Consider the following 17606-nt stretch of genomic DNA (forward strand, 5'->3'; position numbering starts at 1 on the left):
TGTCCAAGGATGGAGGCCAGAAAGAGACTGTATTTCTATTAACCTCTCTATTCACCTTGGGAAAAGGTACATATAAATGGAATGCAATATCTGGGGGGTGATTCACCAGAGTAATTTTCAAGTGGATTTGTCACGAGGGTGTGGGAGGTAAGGAAGAGAAGATAAATAAAGCAAAAGCAATGGACAGAGAGAAAGAGAGAGAAAGGAGGGGGAGAGATAGTGGGTAGAGAGAAACAGAGAGATGGAGAGAAACAGAGAGACATAGAGAGAGACAGAGACAGAGAGTGAGAGAGCTTAGATAATAGATATTCCTCTAAGAACTGCTGAAAATCTGTACAAACTACTGAGATAAAAGGGAAGACATAAATGATCTGCAGCCTCTTGAGGTAAGAATCTGGAAAATGGGAAAGAGACCACTTAGTTAAGAAGAACTCAGCCAAATGCAAATCACTTTTCTTATAGTTTTCCAATTAGGCTATGCAATGACAAAGGAATTCCAGTGCTCCTTAACAAAGGGAGTGACCTTTAATGAGGTATTTCTAAAGGGTTTTTTCATACTAGGGTGAATAAATGTGAGACTTTGGCATGGCATTCACCAGTAAAACACCTCATGGTGATAAACAGTATCCCCAACAATTCCCTTGAACACCTGGTTATTTTTAATTTCTTATTGGGGAAGGTGGTAGAAAGAATTGATTGTAATATTTATGAGCTGCACCAAAAGAGTAGGTCTCCTTATTATATGCTATCTATGTGACATTGGGCAGATTTTTTCACATCTGTGGACCCCAATTTCTTGAGGGAATTGAACTAGTTGATTTCCAATGTTCCTTCCATCTCAAAATTTTCTTCCTGAGGATGATATAACACCTACTCATGTGTATATGTGGGAATCCATTCAATTTCAGGACCTAGAAGGGACAAAATGAAATTATTTAATAACAGACATGGGAATTCTGAAATCTAGAAGAAAGGGACCTCACTGTTAATCTCTTACAGAAGTTGTTCAGCCTGGCTTTGAAGATATCTTAGAAATTAGGTTCTCATTTCAGGCTATCTTACAGTATGTCTAATATTATTTAAAGTATTATAGCTCAAAGTCAACATGACTTTGAATAGCGTTTATTTACAAAGAGGTGTAAACGGTAAAAGTAGAGAAATTTTAAAAAATGGTAGAGAAGATGTCTAGCCTATAACACTAAATATTACTCCAGTGCTCAGCTCAATGTGTCAGGGCTTGTTAATCCTCAACTGGAGGACCAGGTGTTCCACTAACACAGCCTCCTCCAAGAGGGGAAGGCCTCTCCAGAATTAATCTCTCTCCAGGAAGTCAGGAAAGGAAAGACCAGCTAATCACCCATTCAAGAAAAAGTCCAAGAGCCAAGGTCCAAGTCAAAGTCGAGGTCAAAATCCAAAGCCACCTTCTAAAGGCAGGTCACCAGCCAAAGCTTCAAGCCCAAGATCTAAGCTGGAGTCTCCAGTGAGGCTCCCTTGAAGACTACTCCCCAAAGCCTACTTCTGAAGACAATCTCCCAAAGACTATGTCCAGAAGACTACCCCCAGTTGAAGAAGTTCAGGGCTTTTATAGTGACTTCTTCCCCCTTCTCCTCTTCACAGGGGCCAATCACAGCTTCCAAATTGCCTAGCACTGCTGGGGGGCTGGGGCAGTGTCTGTGGGATCCACTCTCACCCTCTGAAGGTATTAACCTTATCAAAGGATTCACAAGTTTCTGACTTATTTAGTTATCACCAATTATAGCAAGTGACTTGAAAACTCAGTGTTGAGTTCTGGACTTATCACTCATTTTAGCAAGTAACTTGCAAACTCCCTTACTTATTGTCTGGTGAGGTACTAAGTAGGGGTAAAGTCTGATTCACACTTCACAATCCCCCTGTGATTCTTTGGGAGACTAGTCTCCCCAATGAATCATTTAACATAACCAGTTTATACCTCTAAAGGTCTTCTAGCTAAAGGGGCATACAATATTGCACTTTCCAAGAGGAAACTATAATAGTTAGAGAGAGAGAGAGAGAGAGAGAGAGAGAGAGAGAGAGAGAGAGAGAGAGAGAGAGAGAGAGAGAGAGAGAAAGAGAGAGAGCAAAACCAATATTTGTTAGGTGAATTGAGAAAAAGCCAATTGGGGGAAGCCCCCTTTGGCATAAGAGTTTACATTCAGAATAAATGTGTTCAACCCCCTTCAATTCAATCAATTATACCCCAAAGTTCATTCTAGCTCTTCTTGATGCAGTGGAGGTTTCTTCATGGCACTTTCTCCAAAAACTTCATTTTCTTGATTCAAGGAGTTATTGAGCTTTGTTTCTTGAAATGTTTTCTCAAAAATTTTTTTAATCTTAGGTTTTATGAAAATGATACAGTTTCTTCAATTATAAAATGAGAATCACAATAGCACTTACCTCTCAGAGTTGTGGTGAGGATAATCAAATAAGTTACAAATTTTAAAACATTCAGCACAGTGCCTGGTATATAGTAAAAACTATAGAAATGTTAGTATTATTGTTATTAATTATATTCCAGATATGAGCTAACCAGAGCAAAGTAAACAAGGCTATTGTTTAGTCTATTTTGGATACTATAGATCTCAAGTCAGTCTAAGATCACATTGGCTTCTTATGTTGCTACAATTGCAAAGTCCCACTCTTGACCTATAGTGAGCCTGTAGTCCACTAAAAGTCCCATATCATTTTTAGGTGACTTCCTGCTTTACCATGATTCTCCTAGTTTGTTTTTGTGAAATTGTTTTTTTTTCCATCTTAGTGCAGAACTTCAGATTTGCCTTTATTAAATTGCAGCTCAGCAAGTTGTGGATTTCAAAATTAATAATCAATAACTACATATTATATTCCAAGAGTTTTATTAATAATAACTAGGGCAAAAGAACTGCCTGAATTCATCTGGTCACAGGTCTAAAAAGATGAAGAAGGAGGAGTTACAGCCATTTAAAATGCATCATGCAAAACGCAGGGATGCAGGAAAAGGGAATTTTGAGACATTCTAAGAAACTTCTGGGGGGATGAAGTCCAAAGGCTCAAAATCTCAGTTTATACATATCCCCTCTATGATCCTATTGGGAAAGCAGATTCCCCCAAAGGATCATGGAAACACAATCAACTTAAAAATTGCAATAATTTGGAGATAAAATGAAAATAGAACAAAATCAATGATTACTAGGTTGACAAAAAGCCAATTTGGGGGCAGTCCTCTTTGGCATAAGAGTATACATTCAAAACAAAGGCAATTCAATCCCCCATAGTCCAAGTCACATCACAAAGTTCACTCTGGATCATCTGATGCAGCATGTGGTCTCTGTCTTATCTATCTATCTATCTATCTATCTATCTATCTATCTATCTATCTATCTATCTATCCATCTATCTTATAGCAGGCATCTATCTTCATGGCTCATTCTGGATTCTGGTAGGTAGCAAGTTTCTTATCCTAAAATTGCTCAAATTTAAATCAAAGTTCACAATAATAACTTGGCCCCCCTGAGGTGAATAATAACAAACATAGGGATTACTCAGGGATGCATGGCTGAGTTATGAGGTATATGAATCAGTTTGCAAAAGAAAATCAAAAACATGAAAAAATCCAAATAAAAGACAAAATAACTTGTGGATAAATACAAAATGTAAAATCTTACATCTAAAAAAGTCTAAGTAAAGGAAAAACAAATCTATAACAGGTCTTTGAATCAGGGCCCAATTAAAATGATTTGAGCAATAATGCATTTACCCAGTCAGTAGGCAGGACTACAGAAAGTTTGCCACACCATGAAAGACAGAGAAGGGATGAGATTTTGTTTGAATTTGGACTGGGTCAGCTGATTTAAGTAGGCCAACATCAGAAGATGATGTGGCCCAGAGAGACTCAAGTATATCAGTTGGGATCTCAAAAATAGGAGTCTCCTTCATTTCATGAGTATCTGAAAGAAATACAGGGAGTAAAGATAAGGATTCCTCAGGCAGTTCCAGTGTCATCTGGAGAGCAAGTTATTGTGGCCCTAAGCTTGCACAAAAGGTCTCTCCCCAGTAAATTTAAAGAGGAGCCAGGCATTAAGAGGAAGGAGTGTTCCACACTAAGGGGTCCTTTGGACACTATTGTAGGGGAAAGCTTGGGAACCTTTAGGGGTGTCCCTGATATCCCCCTGACATTAACTAAAACAACAGAACTGCAATACGAATCAGGTATACTCTTCAATACAGACTGAGAAGTTTCAGTGTCCAAAAGGCAATCATAATATGTGTTACCAACCTTTAATGTTACATGGGTCTTACTCAGTATGGGGGGCAGTAGATGGGGACAACAGACAGTAAGACATCAGGGTCTAGAAATCAAAGGCTTTATATTCTGATTCCTGTGCTCCATTTACACCCCCCCCCCCACCTGTACACCTTCATAATCTTTGGGCTTCTCCCTGAAGGGCAGTAGCTCCCTGATGGTTCAGGGGCAAGCTCCACTCAAAATATACTGCTGTGGGGTCATTTGGTACAAGTTGTCAGGTGCCTGATTTATGTCCCTAGGATTATAGGATTATTATTAGTCCTAAATTTATGATTCCTGAAATCACCATTATAATTATCATTCCTGTAATTGCTCCTGTAAGAATTTCTCTGGTTGGTATAGTTCATCAGTACCTGGGAAAAATTCCTACAGTTCATCATTATGTGACCCTTCTTATGACAGAATTGGCAGGTAAGGGACTGATAGTTGGGTTATTGGAGAAGGGCTAGTGCCATTGGTTGATCATCATGTCCTTTGTTTTGTTTATCAATCTTATCCTCCAAAACGTTGATTTGTTTTCTCAAGATTTCTATGATATTATTAGCCTCTTCCAGTTTTTCCTTTTGGTCTTTAAAGACACAAGAAGCAGTGTTTCTCAACTCTTCAAGGTCCATCTGAGGCCACTGTGGGCAATGCATCTTAAAATAATCTTGGACCACCCTGCAAGAGTTCTTGACAAAGTGTCTCCTTATTTGCTTAAAATCTTTGTCTTTAGAAATATCAAGGTCTAGATATCGCCCCTCAAGCTCAATGAGCTTATCCATGAATTGTGAGGGTGTCTCATTATCTGATTGTCTAAGCCTTTCAAATTTTGACCATGCTTCTGTAGCCTTGGAGCAGTCTCACATAGCTGCTATAATGGCATCCCTACAACAATGTAATTGCAACCAATCTGCGGTACTTTTATAATCTCATGCAGGATCCTGAGTGTGATACACTATACTCCCAGATCTTGTTAACATGAGAGATGATTTTATTTTTCTCATGTTCCATTAGAAAAGCATTGAGCAAATTCTTAACATCCTTATAGGATGGGTCATATTGATAAAAAATATCAGCCATCTTCTTGGTCACAACCAAAGGTTTGAATTCAAATGAAGGTATATTATCTTTCAGTTCTCTAATTTCTTGGTGAGTAAAAGGAATATGGTGTCTTAGGGTCACCACATCCCCATTTAGTCCTATTTTGGCCACTTCCCTTAATGGGAGAAGGCCTTCATAGTAGTAATCTGATGTCTGTGGTTCCTTAGAAATTGACTGTGGGGATGCTGAGGCAATAGGGTAAGAACAGGTATGGTAACAACATGAGATTTCTTTGGAGTTGGGGCTGGTCATGGGGTGAGAGAAAGGGCAGGAGAGGATGGGGGTTAGAAGAAGGATCAAGGGAGGCAAGATCAGCCAGGAGTTGCAGAGCATGAGAGAGATGTTGCAGAGTACTAGAGAGAAGGGTCTGTACTTGATGTATACAAGAGGGGTGTCTCATCTCCATTTTGGGAGAAAAAGGTTTGTCCTCTATTTGTGGTTCAGGAGCAGGCTCACAAAACTCAGACTTGTTTTGGATGGGATCAGTATTTTTCATTAGGTCATGTAAGTATTTGAAATTTTTGATTGAATTTTCCTGTTGGCCTGCATTTCTGCTTTAATCTCTCATATAGAGGAATCTTTTGTCTTAAGAATTTTAAGGGAGTTATGGGGGATGAAGTCCAAAGGCTCAAAATCTCCATTTATACAAAGTTCAGTCCATCATACTAGCCTGCTGAGATCTTTCTGTTTCCAAATTCTGCTATCTAAGATATTCTCTATGCCATCTAGCTTTGTATGATTTGAAATCTGTAAAATATAACAAGAATTTCTTTATCCAAATCATTGATAAGCCAGTTCTTCCCTTTCCTCTCTTCATGGGAATTGTTTTTGTTTTTTTTTTCATGGATTTATTTCCCCTATTTTATAAATTTTAGAACATGAAATTTTATCTATCTTTTATTTTAATCTTTTGAAATGTGCTCTGAAAATCAGAGATATACATTATATTGTGTCCTTCTTTCTTCTCTTTCTCTATTATTAATCCTTTTAAGTTGGAGGGATCACTTCCTTACAAAATTATTACCATTTCTTCTTTGGCAACTAGTTCCTTCAAAGTAGTCAGAAAGTGATCCATAATAGTGGTTCCCTTCATGGCTTCATCCACTTTTTGGAGGATGAAATTCCCTGTTAGGTAATCTCATACTTTTTTTTTTAAACCCTTACCTTCCATCTTGGAGTCAATACTCTGTATTGGCTCCAAGGCAGAAGAGTGAGTGGTATGGGCTAGGCAATGGGGGTCAAGTGACTTGCCCAGGGTCACACAGCTGGGAAGTGTCTGAGGCGATCTCATACTTTTTTGTTAGTTGCTCAGTTTTTGACAGGGACGGAGATTTACCAGTCCTTCACAACCTGGTCCAAATCTATCTTTCCAACTTAATATTTCATTATTCCTCATACTTCACTCTGCACTCCAGCCATCCATACTGACCTCCATGTTATTCTTTACATATGATTGCTCATCTCCATTCCTTGGAAATGACTGTTACTTTTACTTAGGATTCATTTACCTCCACCTCTAAGAATACATTATTTTCTTCAAAACTCCACTCAAGAAGAACTACATCTACATGTAGCCTTTCCTGAGCTACCAAGTTGCTAGTGCCTTCCTGCTAAAAATGACCTTGTGTTTTTTCCTGCATTGTTCATAAATTCATTCATTTAATATTGTCTCTTGATAGAATATAGCCTTCTTTTATTTCTTTTGAAATTTAATTTTATTGATTAAGAAAATTTTTCCTTGGTTACATGATTCATGTTCTTTCCCTACCCTCCTACCACCCCCTAGAATATAGTCTTCTTGAGAGTAAGCACTGTTTTTTTTTCTTTGTATCACTGCACTTAGCATAACACCTGGCACATAGTAGGTAATTTATAAATAATTGATTGACAGTTTAGATAATCAGACTCTTTCATCACAAAAATATCATCCCTTTGTTTCAGACTTGTGATACCTTCCAAACTCCTCATCTACTTCCCCCTTCTTTTCCAGAAGGTTGTTATATTCCAACATATTGCTTCTATTTTCCCCTCCATAGAACCTAAATCTTTTCCACTCTATTTCCCTTTCTGTTTCCTGGATTGTCTTACACATCTTGTATCACTGTAGGTACCTCTTCAGGTATTTGGAGCAATCTCTCCAAATATAGACTTGTTAACAAGTGACAATGATGCTGGAGGTCTATAAAAATAACAGGTAAATCTCAATTTACAATAACAATTTAATCACTGTTGTTATTTCATTTCTGTGCTTTAGTCCCAGCCAGTCAATTTGTTTTTAAAGAGTAAAAGCTGATTTGATGCTGAACATAACAAAGAATTATTGCTTAGAGATGAACAACAGTTGTACCTTGTTGTTGAGTTGTTTCAGTCCTGTCTGACCCTTTGTAACCTCATTTGGAGTTTTCTTGGCAAAGAAACTGGATTGGTTTGCAATTTCCCTTTTCAGCTCATTTAAAAAATGAGGAAACTGAGGCAAACTGGGTTAAGTGACTTGACCAAGGTCACACAGCTAGTAAGTATCTGAGGCTAGATTTCAATTTAAGAAGCTGAATCTTCCTGAATCTAGGCCAGCACTTTCTGTACTATGGAATCACCTAGATGCCTTATGCTTTATGACTTTTCTAGTCTTCACTCTCCTTACCCTTCTCCACATACTCTATGAACAAAATCTAGTGACTCATACTTTCTGTTCTCCAGAATATTTTTACTGACTAGCCTAATTTCAAGCCCAGGGCTCTATCCACTGCACCACTTAGGTGTCCTATAAACATAGAATTAGTATAATTCCATCTTTTGTTCAATACTTCTTAATGTTCTTGCTAAAATTCAGTACTGAGATGTGATCACAGTCTGCCATATACAATATGATCTTTCCAGACCACAGTAGCGGAACCATCTTCTCATTCCAGATAGTATGGGTTCTCAATATGCCTTATGATTGTTGACTTTTCTCGTAGCCTTATCAGTGTTGTTGACTCTTAGAGACTGCAGGGCACTAAAACCATATTCAAAAGAAAAACAAAACAAAACACACAAGTTGTTGTCTAGCATTCCTTTATTGGAAGCAGCTGATATTTTCAGCCCAGTTGTAGAACATTACTTTTATCGCTATTTAATTGGCAGTGATTAAATCTGGTCCATCATTTAACCCTGTTCTCTGCATGATAGTTATAGCTTTGCCCCAACACAGGGGTTCCCCTCAAGTCAGGCAGATTTACTCAGAGTCTTTTACCCATACTACACTCAAGATTTCCCCACTGGGCCTTTGCTCTTGCTGTTATCCCTGCTTGAAAGATCTTCTCTCACTCTCCTCATTTAAATCCAATTCATCCTACCCAGCCTCCTTTTCCATGAACACCTTTCTAGTTGAACCAGCCCATATTGAGCTTTCCCTTGTCTGAACTATGATTCATTTAGAGCCAGTACACAATTAAGAATTTATGCTAATCTCTCTCTCACATTATAGTTCTTCAAGGAAAGATGTATAAACAAATAAAGGATTATCACAAGGAAGGGGGCTGAGATTTGTCTTGCTTGGTTGAACTAAAGGGGCCACACATGAAAGAAATTGTGAAGCCCAAAAAATAGGCTTATCTCAGGTGGTAGAAGTCATTCTTATGCTGGAGTTCTTCAAGTAAAGGCTGGGTGACCACCTTATTGTATATTTTAGGGATTCTTATTAGGGTTCCATATGGACCAGATGTATTCTGAGATTTTAGTTGTTTTCTAATTATTTCATGTCTACATGTCTAATTTACCCAACTACATTATAAGTACCTTGAAAGCAGGGACCGTATCTTTACTTCTTTTGCAACTTCACCCTCAGTCTCCTGGGCATGTTACCCAGTATGGAAATGAAGAATAGATGTTCAAAAATAATTATTGGTTGGCTGATTGAAATCTCCCTAAAGCTATGTCTCAGCTGCTTCAATAATTGGTTAGGGAGGTTGGACCATACCTAAGGAGCATTATGGAAACTCCTTTGTTAATGGTTTCTTAGGAGACACCTGAAAAAAGGCTATTTGAAATTCTTACCAGGTGAACAGAGTGCAGATATATGGATAGGATGGGAAAGTTGGCTGGAGTAAGGATGGTGGGTGGATATGTGGGAGATCTACAGTATAAAAGAAAACCTGCAGTTATTATTCCTAGCCTTTCCTCTTAGGAAAACTGTATAGTTTCATTCTCCCTCCCCTCTCTTCTAATAAGTAAATTGAGGAGAGAGAAGGATCTAAGGGAAAAATTAGTTCTAGTTGGTTCATATTGAGTCTGAGATGTCAATGGAACATTATCCAGCTGGAGATATCTACCACGCTAAAAGGGATTTGGAACTATAATTTAGGAGAGAGATGAGTGCTTTAAATTTAGGCTTCATCTGCATAGTGATATTGGTGGAGCCCAAGGGAAACTAATAAGATTACTGAAAGAAATAACAGTAATAGCTAGCTAGCATTTATATAATCCCTATTACATGGTGAGAAACACTACAAATATTTTCTCATTTGAGTCTAAAACAATCCTGGAACATAGGTGCTATTATTATACTCATTTTATAGATGAGGAAATGAGGCATACAGAGCTTAAATGATTATCCTGCTCAGAACTCATAAATTTCATAAATTTATGACACTCTTTTTGAGCTCACATCCTCTTGACTTCAGACCCAGTCCTCTATTCATTGTCCTATCTAGTTGTAGAAAGATGATAAAAGGGCTCAAGACAAAGTCCTAGGGTGAAAGCAAGAGGTAAAAAAAGGTAAAAGCAATATCCTAACAGCCTGCCCTCTAAATTTCTCAGTTCACCAATCTCAACGCTCATGAAAGATACAATATCTCCCATAACAATACCATTTCTAATCACATAATTCTGAAACCTATTTGACCATAATCACCTTCTACTCTCTCTTTATGCCTCACTCTTTCTAAATCTATTTCCTATCTTCACTTACCAAAACATTGCCACTCCTCTCACCACTCATTTTCCCTGATCATCACCCCTACCCTGACCTCACTTTCCTTCCTTTAAAGTCTAATTCTATGGTCAACTAGAACTTTTCAGGATCTGCTACCCCTGATGAATTAATGTGGAGTTACAGAAAGTGAGTTATAAACTCAGCTCTATTGCTTTCTGTTTGTGTATTATTAGACAACACCCTTGGGTTCCTCATCCTTAAAATGAAGGGTTTGGGTTAGATGGCTTCTAAGTTTCTTTCAAACTCTTTGACTTTCTATACCCTAATGTAAGCATAGAAAAGCTGAAGAATATGCCAGAAAATATATCAAGAAATAAAAGAGGCCAAAAGTTAGTGAACTACTCAGAATTCTAAAGTTTGATTATCATGAATATTTTCTTCAAGAAAAAGTTCTTCAAGAAAAATATCTTCTTCAAAAGAAGTTCAAACTAGATATGGTGAATACTGGGAAATATTATTAATAGGAAAGGCTGGCTCCTGATAAATTACTCCTCAAACGATATACATGAATTCATACTTAAAGTAAATGTCTAAATCAACATAAACTTAGAAAAAAATGTAAGTAGAAGACCACCATATAAAATTATAACAGCTTTATTCTAACTTACTAAAACAAGCTTTTGAATGAAAATGGCAAATGGATAAAGGTAAGGATATTGATTCTGATTTTTAAAAAAAAGTATAACTGATATAAAATAGTTGCAATGATGAGCAGGCCAAGTACTCTCAGATTTCCTTGTCAAATGGAGATACTTGGCATCCAAAGACAAGAATTTTGTAGTATATAAATTTGAAAAATATAATACATGAAAGATGAAAAAAGATTGTAAGCATAATCATCTCATGAAATAGAAAAAATAATGTATGGAAAAACAAGCATTCAGGATAAATACCTGAATCGTGGAAATGTGATCTATTTTTAATATTGCCAAATGAGGACGACTGCATTTGGACACAAAAACCTCAGTGCCCAGTTTGTATTTGGTGGGGTGTAAATGGCACCTAAGAAGTGAAGTCATTAAGCTGTTTTTCCAGTAATGAGGATGAAGTTCATTGACTGATTAAAAAATATTTATTAGTCATCTTCTGAGTGAAAAGGACTGTGCGAGGTACCAAGGATATGCAGACAAATGTAAGATAGTCCTTGCTTTCAAAATTTTATAAACTATAACATATTCACTGAGAGTCAATAAACTTTTATTAAGAATCTACCATGTGTCAGGCATTGTAGAAAGAGTTAAGTAAATATTCGATGTCTATAAAATAATTACAAAGTTATTTTGGAATCATATCATTTACTAACAAAATCAAGCAGGTCTCTTGAACAAAGTATCATTTAAGTTGAGCATTGAGAGAGTCAGAGATGAGGAGGGATATTCTTACAGGCAATGAGGGATAGCTTATGCCAACACATAGAGAGAAGAGATAGAATGTTATGTATAGAAAATAAGAGTAAGTAGACCAGTTTGGTTGGAGTAGGATGTGTGAAGAGACACCATGAGTAATCAGCTATGGAGAGACCATAGCCTTGTGATCTGATCCAACCATTCTAGAAAACAATTTGGCACTCTGCACAAAGGGCTTTAAAACTGTATATTTCTTGATTGAGAAGTACCATTATTTGTTCTGTATCCCAAAGATATGGAAAAAAAGGAAAAGAACCTTTTTGCACTCAAATATTTATAGCAACAATTTTTGTGTTAGCAAAGCATTAGAGGGCAGCTAGGTAGTATAGTGGCTAGAACATTGGGCTTGGAATCAGGAAGATTCCTCTTTATGAGTTCAAATCTGGCTTCAGACACTTACTAGCTGTGTGACTCTGGACATCCCTTAACCCTGCTTGCTTCAGTTTCCTCATCTGTAAAATGATCTGGAGAAGGAAATGGCAAATCACTCTAGTATCTTTGCAAAAAACAAACAAACAAAACCAGATGGGATCATAAAGAGTTGGACAAGACTAAAATGACTGAGCTACAAAAATTTATGTAGAATTTCACAAATAATATTTTATATGATTATCACAACAACTTTGGGAAGTAGATGATTTTATTATCCCTACTTTACAAATGAGGAAACTGAGACAGACATTAGATTTGACTCAGGTTTTCCTGTTTCTGAGTCTAGGGCTTTATTCACTCTGTCACTTAGTTACTGTAATTATTGTTATAGTCAATTAAATTGGCTGGACAACAACATTTTCTTTTGAAAGGAATTATTTGGCTTTCAAGAGCATCAAGGAGATGACTTTAGACTCCTCAAACCATAAGAAACTTGCCAAATCAAATAATTCTATACTGATGCACAAATCCTTTAGGTTTTTTTACGAATATGAGGAAGGGAACAAGGATTTACTGAGAGCCTTTTATGTGCCAGACATTTCCTAAGCACTTTACAAATATTAAATTCATTTGATCCCCACAACAACCTTGAGAGGAAAGTACTTTTAATATCCCCATTTTACAGTTGAGAAAAATGAAAGAGAAAGAAGTTAGGTGACTTGTCAAGGACTGCATAGCTAGTAAGTGTCTGTGACCAGATTTAAACTCAGGTCATCTGGGCTCTAGATTATGCACAAATCCATGAACATTACATATAGCTTCATTTTATTTTAAAATTGAATTCATTCAACAATGAACTTTGAAAGTTGTCTTGTTTTTGTGCTTCCTTCCTTCTCTTCTCTTTTGTGAATTTTAAAAACAAGCATTGACCCTCTTTTCTTTCTTCTTCCTTCCTTCCTTCCTTCCTTCCTTCCTTCCTTCCTTCCTTCCTTCCTTCCTTCCTTCCTTCCTTCCTTCCTTCCTCCCTCCATTTATCTCTCTGTTTCTTTGTTGTTTCTTTTTTTCTTCCTTCCTTTCTTCTCTTCTTCCTCCTGACATTTATTAACTGTTTGACCAAGAACCTACTACATAAATTCTGAGAGCCACAGGCCCCTCCTTTTAGCTTGTCTACTAAGGTATTGAAGGGTTGTCACATCTGAGGTATATACCATAACTCTACCCCCCCCTCCACAAGCCATTGCTGCTGTAAGGAATACATATGCTTTGCTTATACTTTGCTAAGGTCATTTTATTAAATAATATGGTCTAAAAATATAACGATGAACAAGATTCGATGATATGAATTTATTTATAAGGAAATGTACATTTTGATTTCTTTTTTTTTCTATAAAATACCAATAGGTCATTCTTAAAACAACCATTTTCATAGACTAGGCCTATGGCTTATATGAAAAAGTAATTAAATTCAATTAAGTGGGTATTTAAGGACTTATAGTGTACAGAGCATTATGCCACACTCTGGGGAACAGATGGATAAATAAAATTTGGTACCTGCCCTCAAGTAGCTATCTGCCATTTTTTATTTTCCATTCCAATGCCCAAGGTTTGACCTGAGGACATGGGCAATTGTACTTCCAATATACATATTGACCTTGGGATCTGTGGGGAAGAGACAAATCAAAAATGTCCGTCAATAATTCTGAATTAAACAGAAATTCCACCTGCACCCAAGAGAGACATTGCAGCAGTGATTTATGTGTATGTGTAACCTAGTTGCCTATCTCTTATTTTAGGAGAATTGAGAAAAGGGGATTTACGATGACAATATTCATCTCTTTCCCAAGCTGACCTTCTCAATATATTTTTGACAGCAGGTCTGTTCTACAACTGTTTCTTCCAAGTGGCAGTTTCTTCCTTTCTGCTAGAAGGGATTGCTTCTTTTTGCAATGATAATCAGAAGAACTGGGAGACTGAGGAGTTGGAAATGTCAGCCAATTAAATATTAGCAAGAAGGATGGTTCAAAAGTAAATAGTGAAGCAGCTTACCTTTTCCCTGAGGTTATATTAATGATGGACTTTAGTCTCATGAATGGATGGATGAATGGATGGATGAATGGATGGATGGAGGATGGATGGATGGATGGATGGATGAGAGACAGGGTCACAGATCCAGAATCAGAAGGTACTGTACTGACCCTCAGTCTAATCCCCTTATTTTATAATTGAGGAAACTAAGGCTCAGAAAGTTTTAGGGACCTGCCCAAGTTTAAAAAGATAAGAAGTAACAGAGCCAGGATGTGAATTAGGGTGCTATGATTCTTAAGTTCAGCACCCTTTCCTTTGCCCCATGATTAGGATGGAGTGGGTTCTAGTACTGCTTTTAACATACTAGTTCTGACATGGGCAATTACTTCACAATTCAATGTCCCAGTCATTATTCTACTCTCTCCCCCTCTCTCCCTCCTCCCTTCTCTATCTACCTCATCACTGTGTCTATTTTTCTCTATCCTTCCCTCCATTTATCTCTCTCTCCACCTCCATCTCTGTTTCTCTTTTTCCCTCTCTCCCTCTTTCCTTTTCTCCCTTCAATTCTCTCTCTTTCTTTGTCTCTCTTTCTCCTTCCCTTCTTGCTCCTCCTTTCTCCATTGCTCTTACTCTCTTTTTGGTTCTCTCGCAATCTATTTCTTTTCTTTTGTCTCTTTTTCTCAGTCTTTATCTCTATTTCATTCTGTCTCTTTCTCTTTCTGTTTGTTTCTGTCTTGTTCCTCTCTCTGCCTTGTGTGTCTCTTTCTCTGTCTCTCTGTCTCTGTCTCTGTCTGTCTCTCTCTGTCTCTCTCTGTCTCTGTCTCTCTGTCTCTCTCTTTATATATATATATATATATATATATATATATATATATATACCCACTTGTTCACACCTCCTTGTGGCAAGGGAATACCCTTGGGTTCTTCAGAGCTTTACGTCACTGTAACTCAACCATAGCTAGGTGCCACCATGATTGAAAGACATTGGGTACAAGCTCCATAATGGACCACTGTGTTGTCTTTCCTGGATCATTTCTTAGTTTGTAAAGGCTTATCATTAATTTGGTCACTTGGTGCTGATTTATTTTATTTGGTTAAAGTAACTTATGAAAACCTCCTGCTAAGATATAAAGCAGTTAGATCTTGCAGTGGAGTCATAAAGATCTGAGTTCTAATGTGGCCTCTGACCCTGACCATTTGTCCCTGGGCAAATCACTTAACTTTGGTCTGCCTTGGTTTCCACTTATATAAAATGGGGTAAATAATAGCACTTGTGTCCCAAAGTGGTGAGGATCCCATGACATAAAGGTACTTCGTGAATCACTTGGCACAGTGTTTGGCACATAGTAGGTGTTCTATCAATATTGTCTTTTGTTATCACCGATATCACAAAATAACCCATTCTTGGAAACATTGATATGTCTATTTCTATACACCTGGAGACATCCATATCTTATTTGTGGGCCTGGGTGCCCTCATCCTTCCAGGTGCTTCAGTAACCTTTGCAGCCCTCTGATACTTTTCAATTTATCCTGCCCTAACATGTATTTTCCTGCTCACTCTGAGAACAGAACTGTCAAATCACCTAGCCCTGAGAAAGATCTTTCCAATGGTTTTACAGAAATGGGGAAAATAGGAAGTTAACAATCTGACAAAGAGAGATTGTTGCTGTTGCAAGTTTTACAGTCCAATTTGGTAGCTTCAATTGGTCTGAGAAAAGTTTTCACAGGTTTCGACTTGGCATTAAAAGAGTGTCCAGAGGCCCTCTGGTTTGAGGCAGGAAGGCCAGGCGCCATCTTGCTCCAGGAGTTTAGAGGAATCTCACAGTCTTAAAGTATTTTGTTGGAGTAAGCATATAAATTCCCTGAGGAGAGATGTTTCTGATTTGCAGGCCCAAGCACTACTGCCCATCCTGCTATTTCTTGAATATACCTTGTTTGTATGTAGTTGTTTGCACATAGTGTCTCCCTTATTACACTGTGAGCTCCTTGAGGACAGAGGTTTTAAATTAAATTAAATTAAATTAAGTTAAATGTTTAATTCTTTTTATTCCCAGTGCTTAGCACAGTTCTTGGCATATAGTTGTTCAGTTGTTTTAGTCCTCTGACTCTGTGACCCCATTTGGGGTTTTCTTGACAAAGATACAGGAATGATTTGCCATTTCCTTCTCCAGCTCATTTTACAGATGAGGAAAACAGAATTTGAAGTGACTCACCCAGGGTCACATAGCTAGAAAGTGTCTGAGGTTAGATTTGAATTCAGGTCTGCCTGATTCCATGCCCAGGACTTTATCCACTGTGCCACTTATAAACAATGTCTATAACATTTACTAAATACTTGTTAACTTGATATATTTTTGTGCCTCTCTGAGAGCATCACAGAGATTTAACTATATATGTTTGTAATGAATTTAATTCTTTGGTTTTTTAATTGAGTGGGGGAAAGGGAGAAGTTCAAGGGAGAGAATATGAACCTGAAAATAAAATTAGATTGAATTGAAACAAAATAAAATTTAAAAAGGCATGTCCAAGTGGAGTCACAGGAAAGTACTCACAGATATGCCCAGGTGCCTTCAGAAATCCATTGTCTAGTCCCAAGCTAACTGTCTAGCCTTATTTTGTACATTTCATAGTTTTACTTATGTCATAGGACCTAGGGCAGTGGTTCAAACACGACACTAGCCACTCAATACTGTTAGGGGTAAAACTTATGGTTGGACTGAATATATTTTTAGTTGTTTGCCATGGATTTAGCTTCTAAGTCCCAATGAAATACTCTGTCACTGAAAGGATAGAGGGGATCATCACTGGAGGGCACAACCTGAACCACTCTGGGAAGAAACAAAATAGAAAATTTTCTACAGGCAGTGCTCTAAGGAAAGGAGCATTAGCTCCAGTGGGGGAGCACTGCATCAACCAGGAGAGGAATTGAACCCGTCAGTCTTCCTTCTAGATTTCTTTTTTTTTTCCACTTTATTATTCCTTTTAGCACAATAGTATTCCATCACCAACATACACCACAATTTGTTCAGCCATTCTCCAATTGAAGAGCATCCCCTCATTTTCCAATTTTTGGCCACCACAAAGAGCGCTGCTATGAATATTCTTGTACAAGTCTTCCTTCTAGATTTCTTTATGCAGATCATGACAGAAAACTAAGGAAGAGCTGCTTACAGCTTAGCACCAATACCTGGGCTGTTCTTGGGCTGAGCTCAATGTCAGTGCTAGGAAATGAAATTCAAGAGCTAAACAAAATGTAAAGAGAATACTGGGCCTTCTGGAGACAGGTTCCCCCCACCCCCATATACAAGACACAGAAGGCCCTTGAAATCCCTTATAAATGGGATATTAAATCACCTCCCAACTAGTGAAACCTTTCAATTTGCAGCAAAGGAAGTAGACCACTCAGAAAGACTTCCATGGTCTAAATGCCAGCTCTGCATTCA

General features: G+C 37.6%; 1 long non-coding RNA gene across 1 annotated transcript; it reads right to left on the reverse strand.

The window, feature by feature from the left end:
* Positions 1–641: 641 nt before the first annotated feature.
* On the reverse strand, positions 642–14476 carry LOC103096809 (uncharacterized). Its single transcript, XR_461265.3, has 2 exons — positions 14183–14476; positions 642–911 (listed from the first exon to the last, which is right to left on the reverse strand). It is a non-coding gene; the product is annotated as an uncharacterized LOC103096809 (long non-coding RNA).
* Positions 14477–17606: the final 3130 nt, after the last annotated feature.

Source organism: Monodelphis domestica, chromosome 2, assembly GCF_027887165.1.
Source record: "Monodelphis domestica isolate mMonDom1 chromosome 2, mMonDom1.pri, whole genome shotgun sequence".
Classification (NCBI taxonomy): domain Eukaryota; kingdom Metazoa; phylum Chordata; class Mammalia; order Didelphimorphia; family Didelphidae; genus Monodelphis; species Monodelphis domestica.